This window comes from Lonchura striata, chromosome 4 (genome assembly GCF_050655825.1).
Source record: "Lonchura striata isolate lonStrDom1 chromosome 4, ASM5065582v1, whole genome shotgun sequence".
In the NCBI taxonomy this organism is placed as follows: Eukaryota; Metazoa; Chordata; class Aves; order Passeriformes; family Estrildidae; genus Lonchura; species Lonchura striata.
In genome coordinates, this window is record NC_140706.1 from 62394541 (window position 1) to 62417948 (window position 23408).

Below are 23408 nucleotides of genomic sequence, written 5' to 3' on the forward strand. Positions count from 1 at the left end.
GCAGTGAGGTATGTGCATTAGTCAAGGCCAGTAAAGTTCAAAATTCTGCCAGTTCAGAGTTCCATAGACAATTGTTTAAAAATGAATTTTCAACCAGGTAAAATTAGTGTTAAATTCTTCAGCTGACATGTTGATCTCTATTTGGGCTAGGTTTACATTCAAGCAACCATGCCAAAAACCCATGACCAAAGATGTGGAGAAACAGACTAGATTGAATTAAATAAAAGTTATTTAAAAGAGAGCTGAAAGTAAACCCTGTCATCCTGAGCTTCCCAAGTGTGGTTACAAACCCAGTGCTGGTTCTGCCTCCCACAAGCAAACTGGAAGTGGCACTAAGAGAATAAAAAATGACAGAAGTTTTCTGTAAACCTTACACCCCAAAAGAAAACTCAGAAAGGGTGGATTTAAAGTGAACTTAAACCCATCTTGGGAATGAACTCCACAAAATCTTATGGAAAGTACTAGCAAAGACTCTAAGCCCTATTTTAAGAAAAATTATACTTTCTCTTTTAATAACCTTTAAAGTATTACTGTGAGTGCTGGTTTAGAAGCTTTATTCAAATCTTCTGAACCCTCTATTCATCACTGGTCAGACCCCTTTAGGGATGCTGTGTCCAGTTCTGGGCTCCTCAGTACAAAGGCACATGGACACACTGGAGCAAGTCCTGGAGTAGTCCCAGAGACTCAAGCATCTGGTGTAGGAGGAGAGCCTGAGGGAGCTGGGGGAGAGAAGCCCTGGGGGTCTTTTCAATGTGCATTAAAAGCTGGTGGAGAAGTAAAGTACAGCAGCTGAGGAACAGACCCATTGCTAGCTCCATTGCAGCTGTTGCTTAGTAATTTTTGGCAGCTGGAGTTATTGCCCTTTAAATTGCTGCAGCTAAATCCGAGCAGCATTCAGGGATCAGATCCGAGCAGCACTCAGGGATCAGATCTGTTACGTTAAAGCTCCCATTTAGTTCATACAGGATAAGAAAGCAAGGGTCTGCAATAACACATAACCTTCTTCTGCTTTCATGGTGCAACTAAATTGATGTTCAGTTTTGTCAGAGTCTGAAGGGGCTTTGTGACACCTAGCAGTGTCAGAAAAAGTTTTAAACTAGATATATTTTAGCAACTAAGTACTCTGCCTTTTAAGCAAATGAGGGAAAAGAAGTAATACATAATTTTATAACTTCTTATGACCAAATGCTTCTTAATCTTGAGCAATGGATGAAAAGAAATGGCTGCAGGTTGTACCAGGGAGGTTTAGACTGCATATTAAGATCAAAGGGTTATCCAGCATTGGGCCAGGCTGCCCAGGGAAGTGGTGGAGTCACCATCCCTGGAGGTATTTAAAAGATGTTTGAATGTGGCATCTGGGGGCATGGTTTAGGGGTGAGATTGGCAGTGTTGGATTGATGGTTGGACTCCATGATTTAAGAGTGATTTTTCCAACCTAAATGATTCTATGATTCTGTGATTTAGAGTGTCTTTGAAAATCCCTTAATATTTTAATATCCTGGATATTAAAATTCAAATTTAAAAATGACTTTTAAATATGGTTCACCTTAAATATGACAGGTCCTCTCAGTTTGTACAGAGAGCATAGTACTTCAAGAGAGTAATGTCATCCCAAAGCAAAATCAGCATTGTCTAAAGAGGAAGCTTTCTTTCTTTTTGATTAGGTGTGAAGGTATTTGTAGTATGTGTTTGATGACATTATTTCATTTTTAGATTTAATTCAGTGCATTCTTATAAAGTAGGATTTTACATTTTTATAATGTACTTCTAAAAATGCATATGGTGATTTTTTTTCTCATTTTTCTTTACAAGTGTAATCAGTATAACTTCATTTGTCTGCATCATGTGTTCATGATTGGTAGATTGCTGCTATCAGTGTTCTTAAAAGCACTAAATTAATAAATTAATGTCTAATGAGTCTCAGCTAGGTGGCATTAGAAAAGGCATTTTGATTCTCTAAGGAAATTATGCAGGAACTGAGCTGAAGAAGCTGCTTTACCTAATTTCTTTGGTTCTCTTGACCTAGAAGGAGTCTTCAAAATGTCATTGTAATTCCTTACACTATGCAGGTTATATCAGGAAATATCTCATGAAATTTTACCACAGCAAATTCAGAATAAATTCATGGAATGCCTCATTATGCACTACTCTTAATGAGCAGTCTTTACTTTTCCTTTGACTCTGCACCCTTATTTTGTTAGCCCTTTTTTTCCACTCACACATTAATACTAAAAGATGTTGTTGTAGTCCTCCTCAGAATCCAGCTTCTGGCAGCACTGAAGGACACGTTCACTGCGTTTTCTGCTTTGGTAGTAAGTCCTACATTGGTTTTGGGCAAAACAAAGGTGCCTGACATGAGCAAACAGAAAACACTACAACTCATGTTTCTTCACTTGGGCCCTGTTCACTGAAAGACAAGTTTAAATTCATGAGGTCAGATATCTGTGCACTTGCAGGGTTTGCTGGAAGGAAGTGTCTTTGCAGGTGCTTTCCGTGAGCCTGTGGAAGCAACTGCTCCCAACCTTTCCCTCATCACATTCAGCTTGCACTGCAGTTGTTTTTAATGTACTGTTAAAACTCTCCAGCCTGGCCCAAAGAAGCATAAGATCCAGAAATAACTCCATATTAGAGTTTTGAGAGGGATTATGAGAGGTTTTCTGCATAAAACTCTAGTATGATCTCAGCAGATGTTTTGAAATCCCCAACAAATTTCTTCTCACAAAGGCTGGATTAAATGCAGTTACAGGCTTGTGCTATATCACAGCAAGGAATGAGTAACAAAAACTTGAATTATTACTAATATTATTATAAAAACAGGCTCATAGTTGGTAGATATGGTGATGCTTCAGTGTTTCAGTTCAATTGTACAGTTTGAACTACAAAGGTTAGAGATGCTCCTGTAATGGACAAAGGAGCCATATTATGTCCCTCTGGCTTTTAGTGCTTCTCTAGATCACAACAATGAAGCAAAACCAGAAGAGAACAGACAAGCCTGAGGGTTTTGACAAAGTTGTTGTTTCCCACATAGCAACTGGTGGCTACACAAAAAAGAAAAAAAAATGAGGGGGAGGAGGTCGTGTCTCTGAAAATTCGTGTTGTATTTGTTTGGGGTTTTTTTAATAGCTTATGTACATTTTGGGCGCTGTATTAATTTTGGCTCACCTGAAACCTTTTTATTATAGCTACTAATTCCTTATACTTTTCTGTCACACATATATTTTTGCTACCTCATTTTCTTTTCAATATAGGTCCTCCTGAATTGATACTTTTCTAGGATTCAGAGGGAGGAGGCTTTGTGGGAGGAAGGAAATTTAATAGGGCTTTATGTAGGACGATGAGCAGGTCAAGAAAGAGAAGGTGATCTTCATGTTTGAGATGGAAGGAGAAGGACAATATCAAAATAATGAGATGAACTAAACAGAGGATTGAACAGAAAAAAAATGAAATGAATGGGGTCTAAGAGCCTGTTTTAGAGAAACAGGAATCAATGGCAAGGAAATGCCCGGGAGCAGTATCCTAGCCAGCACTTGAAAATATTGCAAGAATTTTGATCCAGACTGTGCTGCACTTCTAGACACATTATCCTGTCTAGAATTATCTTTCATTACTGCTATCTGCTGCAGAGTTTCACAAAGGTACTTCAATATTATTTCACTATGGCTCTGGTACTACAATCCTAATAAATGCAAAAAGGCCCCAGAGATTCAGAGTCTTTTTTAAAACTTATTCTAATAGTTCTCATAAATCCTAAAATCACAGAGAAAATTTCAAAAGAAAACATTCCTGAGAGACATTAGATTTCTCACATTCATGCATGGAAGGCTAGAGAGATGTTCAGTAGGATTGTTTTAATCAATAATCTGCATCAGATGAAGAAGCTGTATACTTCAGGTCAGTAAAAAATGCCAAAGGAGGAGGAGGAAAATAGTAGAAGGTTAGCAATAAATATCATATTTTCTCAATTTTTGGTCTATTTAGGAATGGACTTCTTTTCATATGGGAAAATAAGAGAGATGGGAGAATGCTGTAGAAATAAATGTAAGTTTGTGATTATTTAACAGCCGAGTAGGCGCTGGGAATCTTTAGACAGAACTTCCCAAATCATGGCATATGCCAGTGGTGGCACACATGCCAAGTGCTGTTCAGTAAAGAGACAAGAACTGCTGCTGTCTCAGGGGCTTTTCAATAGTCAGGTGCTGAACATCCTCCCTTTTTAGCCTGCCCAGGGATGCCAGAGCACATGGGCAGAGGCTTCTGTGAAGAACCTGATGAATCCTCCTTCAGTTAGCACTTTTTGTGTGATTCACTTCCAGACACGTAAATCTGAGGGAAGATGAACAACCTAGGTTATCCCGTGTCTTACACTTTGATCATTCCGAGTGCCCCAGTAGATATTATTACTTTTTTAAGTATGCCTAATTTTGCATTGTAATATTTTTTAATTATTCTTAGTTAAGTCTATTTTTTAAAATAATGCAATTTTTAATTACTCTGCCAAATTCATCACTAATGGGTTCCCTATACGTTAAAAAGCTAGATTTCTTCTGCATGCTTCCATTTCTTTGTTATGTTCTTATGAGCTTGCAAATCTGTAAGCACTTTTCTCCATTTGCAGGCCAGTGAGGGAGGTCAGGATGTTTATAAAGACCTGGAATTCCAAAAAATTCATTTTGTATTTTAGTTTTGATTACTACCACTTAAGTGTAATGACAACATCCATCCAGTTAAAAGTCCAGCTTCACTGGAAATTGTTTTTTTTTTTTTCCAGGAAACACTGTTAATCAAAAATGTATGAGCAATGCTTTCATAAGTAAAACAAAAAGAAAAAGGTAAAGTAGTCACATAAAATAAAATAACAAATGGAGAGTGAACAACTTTCTGTTCTAACATGGCCATCTGTCATGTATAAAGACATCACCCCATTAACCTGTCTAATCAACTCCATTCTTTTTTCAAAGTTGGTTAGGTAAGTTTATGAGGAGACATAGATGTTCTCTTGATTAAATCTGTTGTAAAATGGCGTCCCTGGTGTTCTGCTTTGTGTGCATTTACACATATAAAGGTAATTACAAGTACATATCACTACTGTAAATTCCATGCTTGTCATATTACAGTACATGACATTTTCATTTCCTCCTGGTGAAAATGAAATCTGATATTTTCTGTTCAAGTAATAATGACCAATTAGAGTTTGTTATTATTAATGTTTACCCAAAAGTACTCCAAATCATGGGGTGGTTTCCTCCAAGGCAGCTGAATTTATAACGTGGAAGAAAGGGGGTTGACATGTTGCTATACCACCTTCAGCCATTCCCTCTCAAGCCTGGTTATTCCTTCAGCAAACAGGGAGATCCTTATGGAAAACCCATAATGTAAGGAACAATATTGCTGAGTTCAAGTTTAGAAATTAAAACCCTGAAATTAGCTCAGTTGGTCAGAGCCTGGTGCTAATAATGCCAAGGTTTTGGGTTTGATTCCTGTATGGGACATTCACTTAAGTGTTGGACTCCATGATCCTTGTGGGAGCCTTCTAACTCAGAATAGTCTGTGAAATCATTCCTTTCTTTCTGTGAAACCATTCTTCTTGCAGAAATTTCAGAAGTCTCTGTCTGATCTCTCCTCCCTGGCATTTTACTTTTATCACAGGAAGCAGAGCTCAGCTGTCCTGCAGCAGTCAGAAGCAGTTGAGTTGCACCAGTCCTGGTGCAAGGTGGTTAAGTTACCTATGCCAGGATTGCTTCAATGCCCTTGGGTGCCACCAGCAACTGGGGCAATTATTGGAAACTGACCCTCAGAAGAACTGCCCAAGAATGAATCCAAACTGCACTGTGCCTGGGAATCACAATAGGAAGGCTCAAAATGTATGGAGATAACTCAAATACCAATTCTTTTTTAAACGTTTAACTGGTCACTTAAGGAAGCCCCAAATAGGTTGTATTTGACAAAATGCCAGTTTTTTCACTGCAAATTTCAACATTTGGGTTATTTTTTTAAATTGCCTACTTCTTTTGTTTAAAATAAAAGACACATCCTCAAATCCTGAGATGTGTAGATTTACTCAGATTTAAATCGATTTTTCTAAAAAATCCTTCAATGGTGATAGAAAGCACTCTTATTTTTAGAGGAGTTTGAGTCTGAGAAAGAAAACTTGTGATATTTGAAATCTTCCCTCTAGAAACTTTCCTCTCTAGAGGTAACCTGAGAGATGGACAACACACAAACCCACAGTGAAGAGAGGAGGAAAATCAGACCTATATTTATAGAGAGAGAGGGTTAAAAAAGAGCAAGCAGTTGGAATTATGTTGGGGCATATCATAGGACAGAAAGCAGGTCATAACTTTAGTAGATGGAAGCAGATCTGCTCTACTCTCACTGAAATCCAGTGGAGGAAGCTGGCTGGGGAGTGTTACAACTCAAGGAATGGCCAGCACATCTCTTAACATATCTCAATGTATAAGAAATTCAAATGCAGCCTAAAAATATTCAGACATAAACTAAATACTCATAGCCTTATGTCTAGCATAGAGACAGAAGAATGGAGAATCTGACTGGCAACTTCTTTCTCTTTCCTAGGTTATAAGCACCTGTGTCACAATCACAGACATAATGTGGCAGCTGTTTAATCACCTTTTTCTCTCTCTGAAGGAATCTGACACTTAGAAAAACAAGGAGTAGGCTTATGTCACCTTTATGCTCTGAAAACAGCAGGATGTGATACTATGCAGCAGCTATTTTAAAATTTTGCAGTTTTGAATGATTTGTGCTTTACTGGCTCTTCCCTTAATACTTTTTTTTTTTCTCAAAAGTGAAGAGAGGTAGTAGTATCAGAAGCAGAGAGTAGAACTAGTAGTGGCAGACTAAAAACTGAACTTCTGCTTGCTCTGGCAGCCAGCAGACAGGATGTCATGAGAAGTTGTGGATGCCCCATCCCTGGAAGTGTTCAAAACTGGGCCGGATGGGTCTTTGAGCAACCTGGTTTAGTGAGAGGTGTCCCTGCACATAGCAGACAGGTTGGAATGAGATGATCCTTAAGGGCCTTCCCAACCCAAATCACTCTGTGATCCTGTGATTCATGCAGGGTGCTCTGAAAGGCAAAGGGCCACAGAGACTGGTCAGTCTTGGATGCCAGCCTCCTGAAAGCACAGGGACCATCCACCCAGAACTGCAGGAAAATGGGTGTTGCACAGCAGGCAGCCAGACTGGTTGAACAGGACACTCCTAACTCAGCCCAAATGTGACAAGGAAGTGTGTGAGGCTGGAAGTGGGGATGGGCTGAGCAGTAGAAACAGAAGTTTTGTGGCCCTGCAGGGATGGAGTTGGGTGTTGCTGCTGCACATTACCAGACAGGTGTCAAATCCACAACCATGGAAATTTAAAAAAAACTTGAATGCATAAAATCCTGAGCAACCTGACTGAACTTTCCAACCTAAATTGCTAATGATTCTATGTTCTTTACAGAAATCAGAGTTGAACAGGCCAGCCTAGACCACTTTCCTCAAGGCACTGTCCATCTGAGTTTTTACTCTACAGAAAGGCTGCTTGCCATTTTAACTTAATCATATGAACTTAACTTAAACTTAATCCTTACTGTTTCATTTCTGACAGTCTTTCTTTTCAATTCATGTGACATATATGTACCAGTATATGCATTTCTTTCTTGAAAAGGATGTCAGTTTTCAAATCAGGATCTGCATTGTTATGAGGATTTAAAGATTAAATAAATTGACATCCTGATTAAATGTATGGCATAATTAGTTTTTTTCTAAATAAATACAGGCTGAAGTCTACCTTTTTGTTGTTTTTTTTTCTATGTGCACAAGCAGTTTATAAATGTATAATGTGATATTTTGTAATGAGAGGTACTTCAAGTTCTTGTTAAAAAAATGCTTCATTTTGAATATTGGTAGCTATTAAAAAAAAAATTACAGATGTTTTCTGATAGCCAGTCACATCAGAAGGAAAAAATCCACGTGTTGTTAGCATGATGAAAAATAATAAAGAATAGCATGATGAAAAATAAGCATAGCAAGAGTAGCAGGAATTTTCTACAACAATCACTGCACTTTTTATACAATATTTTATATAAATGAATGGGTCTAAAAATATTTATAGTAGGGAAGTGAACTAGATGACTTCTTGATTGCACTTCCTGTAAAATATTTCTGTGATTTTTTTTTTTTTTTTGTCAGGATATCCCATTATTACAGACGTAAGCCCAGGTTTGAGAAGACTTTCTGCATAAGCTCATGCATTTTGAATATGGTGAGGTCTCTTTAGTTAGTTCATTGTATTTAGCTGGGAAAGATCCAATAAAGAAGGCCTAAGTGCAAAAACATAATCTGGTAGTGCAGCTGGACTGATTTGAAGAATCTCTCTTTTTCAACTTAAAATTTGTTTCTTGAAAGGATACAGAATTAAAATAGGTGTTACCAGATGTTAGCATTATATATTTAAATTCAACAAATATAGCAAATTTGAGTCCTTCTTAAAGAAAGAAGCAAAAACTGAACAAAGGGTTTGTGATTCAGCTGTTAAAAAATAACTCTGAGTATCCACATGTTTTTAAAGGCTTGAATTCCAGCATTACAGGAGTGTGAACATTGTTGAGGACTGGATATAGTAGCATTCTGCTTTTTGAAAAAGAATTACCCACTAAAATCATGGGTTCCAGATTTCCTACATCCCTTGCTTTCCTCAAATATTTTGAGGGCTCCCATCATCTTAATACAAGCTGTGAAAGGGATGATTTGGCCCTGGGACCACATATGCAGCAGTTCCTATGACACTTCAGACAGCTGGTAGTTTGAAAACCACAATTTGAACTCTCTTATGTGAGCAAATAATCATGTTCTCCAGTTACTAAATTAATTTAATGAGCCACATTGTAAAATTACACTGCAAGCCATTCCTGATCCTTGAGATGAAACATGCTACTCTTCAAATAATGCTGTACAGTGAAATACTTATTCCTTGAAAGGGAAAAAAAAATCACAGAACTATCTTAATTTAGCTGTGGTACCTGATCTTTCATATTTTTAATATATGGACTCAGTAAAAGTGGTGATTGGGTAAATAGACATTCAGGCATATGCCTTTTAGACAAAAACTTTCAAAGTCTCATTTTCTTAATTTGAAGTGGGTGCTGGATAAAATGCATGAGGAAAGTCAGATTTTTTTGCCAACTACAGCATAGTGGAAATCTTCTTGCATAATGAAGTGTTAACTAAGTCATGCTTTTGGAGAATGATTTAAAGTGTGATTCCAGCACCAAGAGACTGTGTCAAAAGCAGGGCACCACGGTGTCTCAGTAATTTCAGCATAGGATGTGCTGAGTTTGCAAGGAAAAAAGGCGGGAATGTTTGGTTTGGGATTTTTTCCCCCTTCCTAATTTCCAGCTGCCCAAACTCCTCCTCTGAGATTTTTACATCTCATGCATGATTAAGTGGTATAAATTATCATCAAACTAAGTTGTATGATTGACTATAGCTCGGTTGGTAGGAGAGAAGGGGAGATTTTAAGCTGCACCTAATAGGCAAATTTGGTGGGCAATAACTGATAAAGAGAATTCTTAACCACCTCACTATGGCTTTTTTACAAAATAATATAGGAGAATCAGAGCTTTCAGAATAGCATAATAATGAACTAAAACAAGCTTGTATAAAAAGATGTATGCCATCCCAGTTACAGGAAAACTCACTAGCAATTTTATGGATAAATTCCAGATTGTTCTATCAAACATCAGGAAAAAAAAAAAAAACACAGGGAATTGAGAAGCTGACAGGTAAATAAAATTTTGGTAATCAATCCTTTGCTTAGGATAGAAAACAGGAAAAAGAAGAAAGAATACACAAAAATGCCCTAAAGCAGGTAAATGTGAGCAATCAACTGAAGCATAACCTAAAAGAGCAGAAGATTATGGACCACAGGCACTATCTGCCCCTCTACCCTGTTTAATTTGCAGAAGTGAAAAATTAAGAGGCAGCTTATAACATCTGCCATCTATTCCCTACAGAGGTCACATTTAATTGTACTTACACATTTAATTGTACTTACACTAATATCTGGCCTCTATTCCCTACAGAGGTCACATTTAATTGTACTTGCAGATTATTTTGTCTAAACAGCTTTCTGCTCTTTCAGCCAGGGAACTCTGGACTCTGGCTCTACCTGTGCCCTCCAAAGCAGCAGCAGAAGGAAATGGATGGAGGTTCTGTGGGAGAGGGCAGGAGTGGCCACTCCCAGGGAAGGGAGATGAGAGGGGCTGGAAATTCACTGTGCTCCCACTTACTACAAATGCTGGGAAATGATCCATACTAGCAGTAGTTTTTTCTTCATAATTTATGTGCTATGCCATAGTGTTTTGCTACAGTGGGATCCAAACTATTCCAAGTATTTTTAATTAATGAGGACCCATAAAGGAAGATTTATATACCCATGCAAGAAAATAGGACAGCAGGGAGGTTCATGTGAACCAGGGCTCTAAAGAAAATGTTGCCAATAAGGCATAAGGCTGCCTGCATCTGGACTTACACAGTGCTGTAAATACTTTGGATGAGTTAAATAATGTAAATTTGAAGCAAAAGCAAAGAATTAAATAGGCTGTAGAAGTGCTATAGAAAAGCATACCTTCACCAAAAATGAACACAGTGTGACAAAGTTCTCAGAATTTTATTTTTTTCTGCCTAAATTACACCTGATCTGTTGACTAATGTTACACCCAATGAAATTCAGGTTTGACTAATCTAATCCTAAATACCTTCTTGTTGTAGGCAAAAATAACACGTTATACATATCAAAACTAAATATTTTTTCCTAAATTATAGTATTTTAATATAAATTTAACTGAAGTGAATTTGCCATGGAAGTGGGCCATCAGGATCTGGCTGTGCTGAGGTACAGAGCTGGCTTGGCGTTCTTGCTGTGTAAGTTATTTCTGTAGATATACCCTGCCTGTAAGGTTTGCTAAACTAGAAGTGCAAAAACAGTTGCAGGAGTTATCTGAGAAAGGGAGAGGAGGATTTAAAACAAAGAGCTTGTGTTTTACTTGTATGATAAAAGAAAAGGGAAATTTGGGGATAAAGTGTATTATGTATACTTTATGACACCTAAAATAAAAGGAAGATACTTTTTTACATCTGGAAATAATAGTTTTCCTGATTCAGATGCTAAATATGATGATCATTCCTTCCTCAAGCATGGAGTATATAAATAAGTTATACAGGAATACTGATTTTGTTGTGCAGTATATTCATAAATATTATGTAAGAAAAGAATCCCAGTTACAGAAAACAACAACAGCTGTTGCAGTCTCTTGTGTTTTTCTTTTATTAAAATAAATTAGTAGTCTTGCTTGGATTCTTAAAAATAATTTCTATCCAGAAATTAAACATATTTAAATAAATGGACTGCATAGATTTCCAAAGAAAGAAAGGCCATTACTGTCAGATTTATGAAGAAAGCTCCTTGTTTCTATTCTAGATTAAAAATATATATTTTGAATAAAGCACAGTTTATGTTGATTACTTGATAATAGTTTGTATGGTCAATATATTAAAAAAATTGGTTTCTAGAAAAGAGTCTGTTTTGGCAGGAACTGAAAGTTTTCACTGATGGTTTAAAAAAAAGATACCATGAAGTTACATTTCTTAGAAACATTTAAAAATATCTTTAACATGTAGCAATAAGAAAGTGTTATTCAAAGTTTGATCATTTAAAGAGAATTAATAGAAATCCATTTTTTTCAGATTGGATATCTGAAAGGACGAGACTGAACAAGACTTTTGTGCCCCTTTTTTAAAAAAAGAACAAAGTAATATCCTGAAATGTTAATTGAGCTGTGCACTCTCAGTTCTCCTTGGCTTTAAAGGTGCCCTACTCTTTGTCTGCAGTGTGTGATAAGGGAAGTGACTTCTCCTTTCTTAAACCTTTGTAAAGATCCTTGGGACTGATTTGATTTTATTTGATTCAGGGAAGCTGAAAGCAGGAAAGTTTCTGGCACTTCCATTGTCCTTATCTTGCATTATGATTATTAGCAAAGGGTACTACAGAACCTCTTCCTGTTGAGGAAACTCTTTGCAAAGGCCAGTAATTTTGGGTGGTATACACAAAATCTCAAAACAGTTATGTAATTTCATGGAAATGGACAGAGCTAGAGGGGAGGGCAGACTTGGCTTCCTCCATGTTTCCAAAGATTTACCAGGAGCTACATAAAACATCCTGGCTTCTGAAGCTGGAAATCATGAAGCTGGGGGTTACAGCTCTTCATAAGGAGACAAATAGTTCCTTTTCCCACAAAGCTTTTCAGCTATAAACATAAATAAAATAGACCTTAGCATTTAAAGTGAGAACTTTTTTAGTTATTATCTTTACACATATATTTTAAACCCAGTTCAAGTGTAGACATGTATTTCATAACCAGTTCTGACCATAGGAAATAATTTTGTCTGACATGGTGGATATGAAAACCACATTTCACAGCTTACCTTCACTTCTGTCTCCGGCCAGTCTGATGGGACAGTGGACAGGAACACCTCTGCTGCTCACAGCCTCTGGTGAAGCCAGCTTTATTTAGGGAAGTACCAAAGCCTAATGAAGCCCTTTACTCAGCACTGCTGATACCACACCTGGGGAACTGTGAAGGCCCAGGTGGCCAAGAAGGCCAATGGCATCCTGGCCTGAATCAGCAAGTGTGGCCAGAAGGACCAGGGCAGTGATCATCCCGCTGTACTCAGCACTGCTGAGCCTGCACCCCAAATCCTGTGCTCAGTTCTGGATCCCTCACTACAAGAAGGACATTGAGGTGCTGGAGTGAACTCAGAGAAAGGAAATGGAGCTTGGGTCTACAGCAGATTTCTGATAAGGGAGAAAAGGATGTTTAGTTGAGAGGAGTCTCAGGGGAGCCTTTAGTGCTCTCTAGAACTACCTGAGAGGAGATTGTAGCCAGACAGGGGTTGGTCTTTTCTCCCAGGTAATAAATGACAGAACAAGAGGGAATTGCCTCAAGTTGAGCCAGGGCGGGTTGAGATTGGATAGTTAGGAAAAATGAAAGGGTTCACTGAAAGGGTTGTAGAGCTGTGGAACAGGCTGTGTGGGAAGTGGAGTCACCATTCCTGGAGGCATGCATAACCCGTATACAACCCATTTTCTTTTGCAGTTTCGATGTGGCACTTGGGGACATGGCCTAGTGGTGGGCTCGGCAGTGCTGGGCTAGCGTTTGGACTCGACGATCTTTAACCCCTAAAGGTCCTTCCCAAGCTGCGGAGCTCCGTGGCTCTCTGCGAACCCCAGCACAGCGGCCGTGCCGCAGTGCCGCTTTTGTGCCAGCAGGCGGCGGCAGCGAGAGGGGCGCTGCCCCCCCACGCCGGTCCCCGCGGGGCGGGCGCTGCTGCGGTGCCGCGCTCCGAGCAGCAGGCGGCGCTCCCGGCCCCGACTGCGTCGCGGCGTTCGCAGCCTCTGGATCGTCCTGCGCCCGCCGGATCCTGACGCTCCGCAGGCTCTGCGCTGCCCCGCGCTCATCCCGCTGGGAGGCCTGCGCCGCTGTGCAGAGCTGACACGGCAGCTCGAGCCGGCACCCAGCGCGGGGCGTTACATCACCGGGCAGGAAAACTCCCGGGGCCAAGAGAGGCGGGGGAAGGAATGAAGAGCCTTGAGGCACGGGTTTCATGGTGGTCACACGACTCAAGTACAGCTTCTTTTGCTGGACATCATTATGGGAAATAAACGCGAACGCGTACGTCCTGGTCTCTGAGGAGGAAATACGCTGGTTTCTGTCCCACGTTAACAGGCTCCCGATAAAGTTTACTCTGAGGCACTGGGAAGACCCTGCAGGAAAGCACCCTCAATGTATTCCATTCCTTCAGCGAGGCAGACCAAGTGTTACAGTGTTGAAGGCAGTTCTTACCTGGCAATTACTCTGAGATACTTAAATCAACGTACTGATACCATCTTGGTCCCTCTCCCAGTTAAGGAGTTGAAAAATTCACATTTCTGCTAGAACTTTTTTTTGCCGTGCACAGATGGAGACCCAATGCACAGGTTTTGCCATGGCAGAATTTGCTGAGAGTGGGATATCCTGGGAACCCAGATACCTGAACTACTCCTGCCTGTAGTTGCCACCCTGTGGGTTTCCCTCAGAGACCAAACTGAAGCAGGGAATTTAAAATGTGTTTTCCGATTATTAGCTCCTGTGACACTGGCCAGACAATCCCTATGAGTGTTGCTGGTGGGGGAAACCACAGCACTGGCCAGACAAAGGACACAACAGCAAAGATTTCATCTGTCACCCACAGGCTGCAGAGTCTCAGCAGGACTTGGCTGGTACTCGTGCTTTGTGCTCTTCTTCATGGAGCTGGCACTCACAGCATCTTTTCAAGGAAAGGGAAATACTTGCTGCTGTAAATCAGTGCAGTAGGAATTGCAATGCTGCTTCTTTAACTGGCATGAGGGTCATGTTTCGTGATTTATTTCTGTACCAGAGGCCAAGGTTATATTTAATGTGCCCTTTGTATTGCTTGCTGGGAATGAGGCAGGCAGATGAGCACACACAGATCTCATAAGAATCCCTGATTTCAGAGCTGGTCCTGATGATGAGCAGCAAGACACTAAAGTAATTTTGTCAGTGAGCAATGCATTTTATTAGATATATTGCATTTCCAATGGAACAGGTGATGACTGCCCTGCACAGACATGGACACGAGGGAGTAACTGTGCAGGGAGATAGATTTTTGTCCATTCAAAGACTTGGGAAAAGAGCATTAGAATAACTTTGCAGCTCACCTGCCATCTCACCTCCAGCTTTTGCTGTTGCCCAATATGTCTATGAGCATTTTGGTAGGAAGGACCATGATGAAAAGCCACTGTGGTCCTGCATTTGTAATTTTGTGTCATGGTTTAATCCCAACCAGCACTTCAGTCCCACAAAGCCCCTTAGTCACTCCTTTTCCCTGGTTAAAGGGGGAAATAATCATAAAAGTGGGGAAACTCATGGGTTAAGAGAAAGACAGTTTAATAGGTAAAGCAAAAGCTCTACACACAAGCAAAGGGAAAGTAAGAATTCAGTCATACTTCCCATGGGCAGGTGTTCAGCCACCCCCAGGAGAGCAGGTGACTTGGGAAGACAAACACCATCACGCAGTCCTTCCCTTCTGCCTTTCCCCCTCACCTTTAAATGCTGAGCATGACTCCATATGTTATGGGATATTCCTTGGGTCACTTAAAGTTTGCTGTCCCTCCCAGCTCCTTGTGCACCCCCAGCCCCCTGCTGGGTGGGGTGAGAGGCAGAAAAGGCCTTGGCTCTGTTTAAGCCCTGTCAGCAATAACAAAAACATCCCTGTGCTATGAACACTATTTCCAGCACAAATCCAAACCACAGTTCATGCCAGCTACTGAGGAGAAAAGTAACTCTACCCCAGCCAAAACCAGAACAGCCTGGTTCTATGAGAGAGCCCAGTTATTAAAAAGGAGGTACAAGGAGGTCCCTTAACCACAATGTCCTGGCCAATTCTTTTCCTTTAGCACTCAAGAGAGACACAATCAAAAGTCCACATTTCACCCAGTAAGGCTGAAAATAAAACCAAATGGGTTTAATTTATTTGCCTCAAAATCTCCACAGCAGTATGCTCATTCCAGATAAACACCTACACAGCACAAGAGACATGTTTTCTTCGTGTCAGGCAATTAAACCTTTATCAAGGTATAAATCAAAACACCAGGTTACAAATCATTGTCATCAAACATTGCTGGAGGTTATGTTTGCTTGATTCATTTATACAGCTTACTAACTGTATCTTTCTAGAATATGCTCTTTTAGATTTGTCAGAGAGTAACACAGAACTTGAATTCAGGTACATGGATGGAGCTTAAAATACTGGAAATAACATTGTGTACATTTGTTAAAGCTGCTTGTGCCTTCATTTATTGGCTGTTATAGTCATTTGAACCCATGTCATGTTATGAAGCATTCACAGATATAAAGCTGTCAGATGTGTCACAGCTAATTGTGTTGGACTCCAAAGAGCCTGAGGGTCTGTCCTGTCAGCTGGATTGTGCACCTGTAACTGATACCCACCTGCCCAATTTATACATGTTGGGAAGGTGCCCAATGAGGAGCTGGGGCATCTGCCAGCTCACTGATTTTGACTGTCACAGGCTGAGGTCTGTGAAATTTGACTTTGCTGTGCTACACAATTACTTAAATGCATTACCTGCCCTATGAGGCAAACAAATCAAATTTGCTGCTGCTGCTGTACACTGCATTGTACTGGGCACTGTGCCTTTTCTTTATTCCAGCCTTACACCATCAAAGCTTTCATTGAAAAAAGTTGTAAAATGGAAGGCAACAAACTGTTTGCTTTAAGTGACATTTTACTGTGCAAGTCATTCTGGATGGAGTCCTGTTTATCCCCTCTCTGTTGCTCATAGTCAGATCTTTTAGAAAGGAGAATATTTTGCATGGTTTTGTCAAACATTGTGAACATAGTTCATGCACAGGTCAAGTGTTCCTATGTGGTCAATAAGTGATAAGCTATGTTAAAATGCATCAGTTAAAAGACAATCTTAAAGTGCTGCTTTTCCAAAGGATCATGCAGAATTCAGAACATGCTGAACTCAGAAACAGGTACATCATGACTTCTGTGGGAAGTGGAGGCCAAGCAAAAAGGGACAAGATGCCTGTGGAGGAGGTATAAATCTTGCAGCAACAACAGCCAACTCCACTCACCTTTCACAGGGTATTAATGCTGACTCTAAGGGTTTGCCTTGGCTCCCCTGAAATGAAGAACCAGGGCCTGTGTTTCTCCACATCTCCTGTGTTCCAGAGTGCTGCTTTTCAGCCCCTGCAGAGCTACCTTACAGAACAGCTGAGCTTCCTCCTCAGCTTACAGACACTGCGTGTGGAAAGGATCCTCCACTCCAGCTCTGCAGTTTGGCCCCCGATGTAAAGCAGCATTTTGGAAAAGATGCACTCCAGCATCTCACTGGCTGTTCAGACTGTGATTTAGGGATAACAGCTGTTAAGACAGAAGCAGCATGTACAGTTTTTTGTTTGTCACAAGGACATTTAAAACCAGACCTTGTAAATCTGCAAACAACAGTGGTATTGGCAACACACTGTGCCGTGTGCAAGGGAGAACTCTGGCCATCCATATCTGGAGCATGATGATCACAGAGAGGAAGGGAATGGGGCCAGAGAAGGGAGAGATTCAATAATTAGATCTGCTCTTACAAAGCATTTTGGCTAGTTCTGTGCTGTAAGAAAAGCCTTTATCTTTGCGGCACCAAGCATAAAACATGTTTTTGCTTATTTCAATACATGGATCAAAAAGCATTGGAAAAACAGTCATTTCACAGTGGTGTAGAAAAAGATGAGAACCTTAATACAGGCTGGGAGCAACCTGAAACCCAAAGTGAGAGAGAGGGAACAAAATCATGCACAGATGCAACTGTGCAAAGTGACTCACCTGAAAGGCAAAAAGCTGAATAGCTCACAGGAGTCTCAAGGAGCAGAGACCAAAGGCATGTGGAGTCAGGATCCATAAGAACCTGTGAGGGAACACTTCTTTTTACCAAGGTTTTTCCCATCTGATGGGGTAACCTTACATGTTTTCATTCAGGACTACAGCTGGGCCAGGCTCGCCCAGGATTAAAGTGACAGACTGAATCAGGATGTGCCTACCTGCTCAAAATTACCATTCCCTTAACTAAGTGCAAAAAACAAGTAGGCTCTGCCACCTCCTGTCACAGCAAAGCTAAGAATTAAGGCCATTCTTCATTTTTGTTTTCATCAATATTTACTATAATTTCTTTCAAAACAATTATTTTTAAAATAGCCTTCTGAATTACTCTCCACTTGGTTTTGAAAACATTCAAATAGCATTCCTAAATATCATCCTGTGTAGTTAATCCTGCTCATGAGGATTAAGCAGTGTGACATTTAACAGTGTAACTATCATACCTCCACCCTGTGAACAAAGCTAAATGCAAATATTAGTTTCCTCTCCCTGTACTGAGTTGTCCTTAGAACTTAGCAGGTTTTTCCTTCAAATGCTGACAATAAAATATGTGTTATTCAATCAGCATAAATGTAGAGTTTTGGACTAATCAGAAATGGAAGAAGGTGACAGCAGCAGATATTCTGCAAGTGCAGAATCACAGCACTCTAGATTCCCAGTGCCTGTAATGGGCCTGTACAGAAGGTAGATGGCAAAGCAGCTCAGATCAAACACAGAGTATGTTTCTATATGACACTCTCATGCCAAAACCAAAGATGAAGCTTCCATTCAAGGATGGACATGATTTTGAAAGCATCCATCTTCCTGTGGACCCAGTGCCATCCATGCAAGTCAACATGAGGATTCTCCAAAATTTCTGTATGCTTTGGGTCAGGACCTATAAGTTCCCAGGCTCACTTGTAAACATGAGATTTCATGCAATTGTTTGCATTTCAAAAAGATGCTTCAGGGTTTCATTTTGCATGTGGGCCCTGGTTTTTCTGGTTTTATGCAAACATGTAATTTAATTTGAATATTACTTCAGTTTTGGTCTTACAGAAGTGGCATGGATTTACAACACTGAATGCTTATTATCCTATTATTATTTGCTTTTAAGATAAAGCAGTAACCCTTTCAATAACAGCAGGCAGTGGTTAGAGTAACAACTGGTAAGCAAAGATGAGTAGGAAATGAAAAGGAAATAAAAACTCTAGTAAGTACAATAATGCCACAGACTGAGTCAAATATGAGCTGTCTTCCGCACAATTTCTACTTTGAGAAATTTGTGCTGATTTCTGCCTTCAAACACATGAATACAAAGTAGCAACTGCATTCAGAAAGCACTCTCTTTTTCTCTGTCAGTTCTGGAAAAGCCTTTCTCCTGAGAGTTACAGGAAGAAAAGCATGGCCAAGCAAGAAGCTATTCCTACGCATCAGGCTTACCTAAAGAAACAAGTATGAGAATCTCTTAAAGGATGCTTGTCAGCAATTATCTCATTTCACTAACCCTATTTTCCAAGTCTGCTCCCAGAGACCCCAGCACTGCTGAGGCGTGAGGCTCCCACTGAGCTGATGACAAACACCAGGCAAGTGCCCTCCCTTCGGAACACTTTAGGACATTTCCCCTGAGCAGCATTTGTTTTCTTGAGGGTGCTCAGAACAGTTCTGCTAAAGCTGCCTTAAATACCAGATGTCCACAGCAAATAAGGAAGCCAATCCAAATCAGAATGAATACATAACTGGAAAGCTTTGGAGAAGAGCAGGAGATGTGTTTTATGTTAATGATGCCTCCAGAATTCTCCATCATGAATGGCTTTACATTCTTATTGATCATAAATGCTGGATATGGGTGTGAAGGATAAATTATGTGATGCCCCAGACAGTTGAGATGTAAAAGAAAAAATAAAATAATGCAGGCTGTGCAGTGAAGAGCTATGCTTGCTTTCTCTTTAAATGGGGAGCCACACGTCACAAGAATTGTCTTGTGGTGGGGGGTGAAGTGTAAACAAATGAGAAATAAACTCCCCGTTCCTCGGGGCTGTTGAGCCAATGTGAGCATGGCCAGCTCCTCCACCCCTCCGGACGCCTATGCCAGCTCAGCACCAAGAGGTGTGTCCTTGCTCGTCTGGAAAAATGCCTGGCAGGCAGCGAGCTTCCCCCCGAGCTCCGGGCTGCTGGGCGCTGCGCATGACCCAGCAGCGCTGGCAACGAGTGCCTTTAATATTGCAAGGCTGATCCGTGTCCAGCAGGATACTTAATAGCATGCATTGATCTCTAAAGAAGAGTGGTTGCCACGGAAACCACTTAAAAGCCTGCTTTAAAATATTTGCTGCATATTCAAAAGCCACAATAATTTCCTGCTGTCGAATTACAACAGCTCTTCAAAAATCATTAGGAATATTCTTTAATCATCAAGGCAGAAATAATCACGTGGTTCTTCTCAGCAGGCAGATGACTGAATTCTGATCTGGAATATTATCTTTGTAAAACTGAAGCTATGATACTGAAACAAAATCAGCTGTGCTGCTGTGCAACCATCCCCAAAATCAGATCTTTCGATTGCATATTCCTAACACTAAGTTACCATCCACGGCATCCTCATATTTTGAAGTACCACAACTCCTAACTTATGATACTTCTAATACAATCATACAATAATTTAGGGTGGAAAAATTCAATGAGAAATTCAATTTACACAGCTAGCATACTGTAATTGGAGAATGACAAAGACACAATGTGAAGGGCTAGGAACATTCTGTTTTAAGTCACTTTTCCCTGCATTTAAGAAAGCATATTCTTCACTAGGGGCACAAAAAGCTCAGCCAAACCTTTTTTTTTTTTTTTTTTCTGTTTCCAAATAAACTGCTTGAATACTCCAAAGCCATTTGAAGTCAGGATAAACAATTCAACCATTTTCTTTTACTTTAGAAAACTCAGTGTACTGGGTTAGTTAACTTTCTTGTAGTAGCCCTCAGTAGTGCTGTGGTTTGTATTTGTAGCTTGAGTGGTGTTGAAAACACAAGAGTGGTTTGGCTACTGCCGAGCAGTGCTGGCACTGCTCGCTGAGGAGGGGCTGTGCTATGGTTTCACTAGGTGGCTGCTCGGGGTGCACCCACCACACCTGGGATCACGAAGGAATGAAAGCTGACTTCAGTTTTAATGACAACAGCAAATCCCCTAGGTATGCTCTTGATCTGACCTTCCCAGCACAGTATTTAGATACAGGAGTTTATTTTCCATCTTCACCAGGACAGAAGCAAGCCATGTCATCTGAATTGAGAGGAATCCTGTCGGAACAGATGTACATCTGACTCCTGCCTTCCCTGCAAGTGAGAACTGGTTCAAAGAATGCAGTTTGATCTGGGCAGTCCTGGCAATGTGCTTAAGCTACACCACAGCCCTTCTGTTTCAGAACGCCTTCTGTCACTGTGTAAACCACGAGTCCCAAATGAAATAGAAACTTATTGAGTAGGATAACCAGAGGAAACAAGATTGCCATATGTCAAAGTCTGAGCACAGAAGGTTTGTCACATCTCCCATAAAAGTATAGAGCATGAGCTTGGGAATTAAATGTTGCACGTAATTTGAGCAGTGTCAAAACCAATATTTTTATTCATTATTTCTAAACAGAATGCTTATTAGCTTGCTCAGTCATGTTTCAGTGTTAACACTGTAAGTATTTATGCAAGGGCAATACCTGGCAAGAGTGCCAAAAAGCACATTTCTCTGGAAGAAAAAAGCTGCATTTTACCCACACCCTGAGGACTATGTGCAGCCCTTGTCAGCAGGGAGAAGCATGGCTGCTCCACCAGGGCTGGGGATAAGGGGGATGCTGAGGCAGGCAGGGAGCTCCTTGACAGCTCCATAGTACCTAAGGAGAACCAGGCCAGCTGGGGACAGCAACAGGGGTCAGCTGCAGTTCAAGCCTGACCTTAGAGACTAGCCAGGTTCAAGGTCAAGACAAAGGATCCATCAGCCAGGGAAGCACAGGATCAGTGAGGTACAAGGCCAGGCATGGGCACACCCACAGCATGGCTAAGGCAAGGGCCTGAACTTAAATTTGATTCCCAGTCCAAGGAAAAGACATCCTCAGTGAGCTGCAGCTCTTATCACCAATGTCCACACTGAGAGCTGGACTATCCAGAGCTATCCATGAGCACAGGCAGTCAAATGGCCATGGCAAGGGTGACACAGTAGCTCACCTGATTTTGAAGGGCTGCCTTTGAAAAGTGCTGTGAGAAATTACAGCTGTTGCCAGTTATTTGAATATTAGTGTTAAAATAATGGCCACTTCACCACAGCCACAGGGTGTTTTCTGGTCTCTTCTGACCTGCCAGAAGACCCAGATTATACAGACAATTAGCCAGGAGTGTACCATAAGGAAGAATTCTTCACTTATAGGGATAGAAAGCATGTTGTAAGAGTAAATTTTCCAACCTTTTAACATCAGGTGCTGATGAGAGCATAGTGTTCAGAATCAGTTTGCCCTGAATTTACAGCTTGGTCTGAGATATTATCCATGGAGATTAAAATGGACATTTATTTTGCCCCCACCAGAATTCCAGCTGCTGTTTATTCAGTTGCATTGCTGGGCAGAACAGCACATAGACAACCAGCCTGCCCCTGCCCCCAGGAGTTTGGTTTGTTTTCCAGTCACAGAAGACAGTCCCAGATGAAGGGTTTAGAATTTAAAGATGGAAACATGCAGGAAAAATGAATGAAAAAGGGAAGAGGCAGCAGGAGAGAAATAATAATGGAAAAAATATGTGCAAATCATTAATAAACTTCAATTAAAAGGAGAAAAAATAAAGTAGACTAGAAGGCAAAGGAGGGAAAGGTCAGGAACTTGACGAAGTAGCAAAAACAGAGGCAGTAGGACAGAAGAGAGAGAGAACATTGCAGGAACAGAAATTCCTTGTTAGGGGAGCTGGAATCTAGGAATACTTAACTCATCCTTTAGGGGGAAAAAAACTTATGAGGGGAAAGTCCAAATTACTGTTTCCAGTCAAAACTAAATATTGCATAGTAGAAGTTCCTGCCTTTCCTGTTCCTGAATTTTTTTGCCTCCTGTCCTCCAAGTGTTATCAGAGGCCCCTCAAAGCACCAAATGCTGCACTGCAGCCCATCATCCCTGCCCTGTGCCTTGACCTGTTCCTCTTGTCTTCGAGCCTTCTGCCTTCTCACAAAGCTATTCTTATGCTTGCTGCCTCATTTTTTCCTGCTGCCTCTCCAGATGCCTCCCACTTGCCTTCCAAAGCCTTTTAAAGATAAGAGCAGTTCTACTGCACATCAGGGCTCACCATGAAGCATTTATCATTTCCACGCTGGCCTTTCACTGCCAATTCAATGGGGCAGAAATTGTCTCCCAGCACTCGTGCCTCCATATGATGTAGGACCCTGACACTTCTGAGAAGATGCCACTGGCGCTGCTCTGTAAATAGCAATACCTGTTTTACAGATAATATGCTGGTTTTGTTCTCAGTAATTCACTGAGCTAGCTTGGATACCCCTGTATGAATCCTTTGTGCTCAGAACTGCTGCTCTTGCCCAATGCCAGAAGAGTTGGCAGGAGAGCTTTGTTTTTCCTGTCTCACTGAGGACAAAGGGGAACCAGAGAACAACCTGCAGTGACAGATGACACCGTTGCTATCCCCAAAAGATTCCCCCAAATTCCATTCTAAGTGCCGAGTGGGACACCACACATCTGGAAACCAGAATGCTCTGGCACGTGCTGCCATGTTCACCTAACCCCTTCTTCTACAAATAGAGTGGTACAGTGAGAGGTCTGAGAGGTATTATTGCTGCTTTTCTGGCCAGGTTTTGCAGCAACCAAAAACCTCACCCCAACAAAACAAAAGTTTATTTACCTCAAAAATTTATAGGACAAACTTGACAGCGACCTCCTTAAGCTCCTGTGGAAAT

At 40.8% G+C, this 23408-nt stretch overlaps 1 protein-coding gene across 5 annotated transcripts in view; it reads right to left on the reverse strand.

Moving 5' to 3' along the window:
- The window catches only part of LRBA (LPS responsive beige-like anchor protein), a 392984-nt gene that overhangs the window by 366883 nt on the left and 2693 nt on the right, over window positions 1–23408 (reverse strand). For all 5 annotated transcript variants that reach the window (XM_085579290.1, XM_085579288.1, XM_085579289.1 and 2 more), the window contains exon 3: window positions 17457–17538. The gene's annotated coding sequence lies outside the window, so the exon portion shown is untranslated. The remainder of the gene's footprint in view (window positions 1–17456; window positions 17539–23408) is intronic.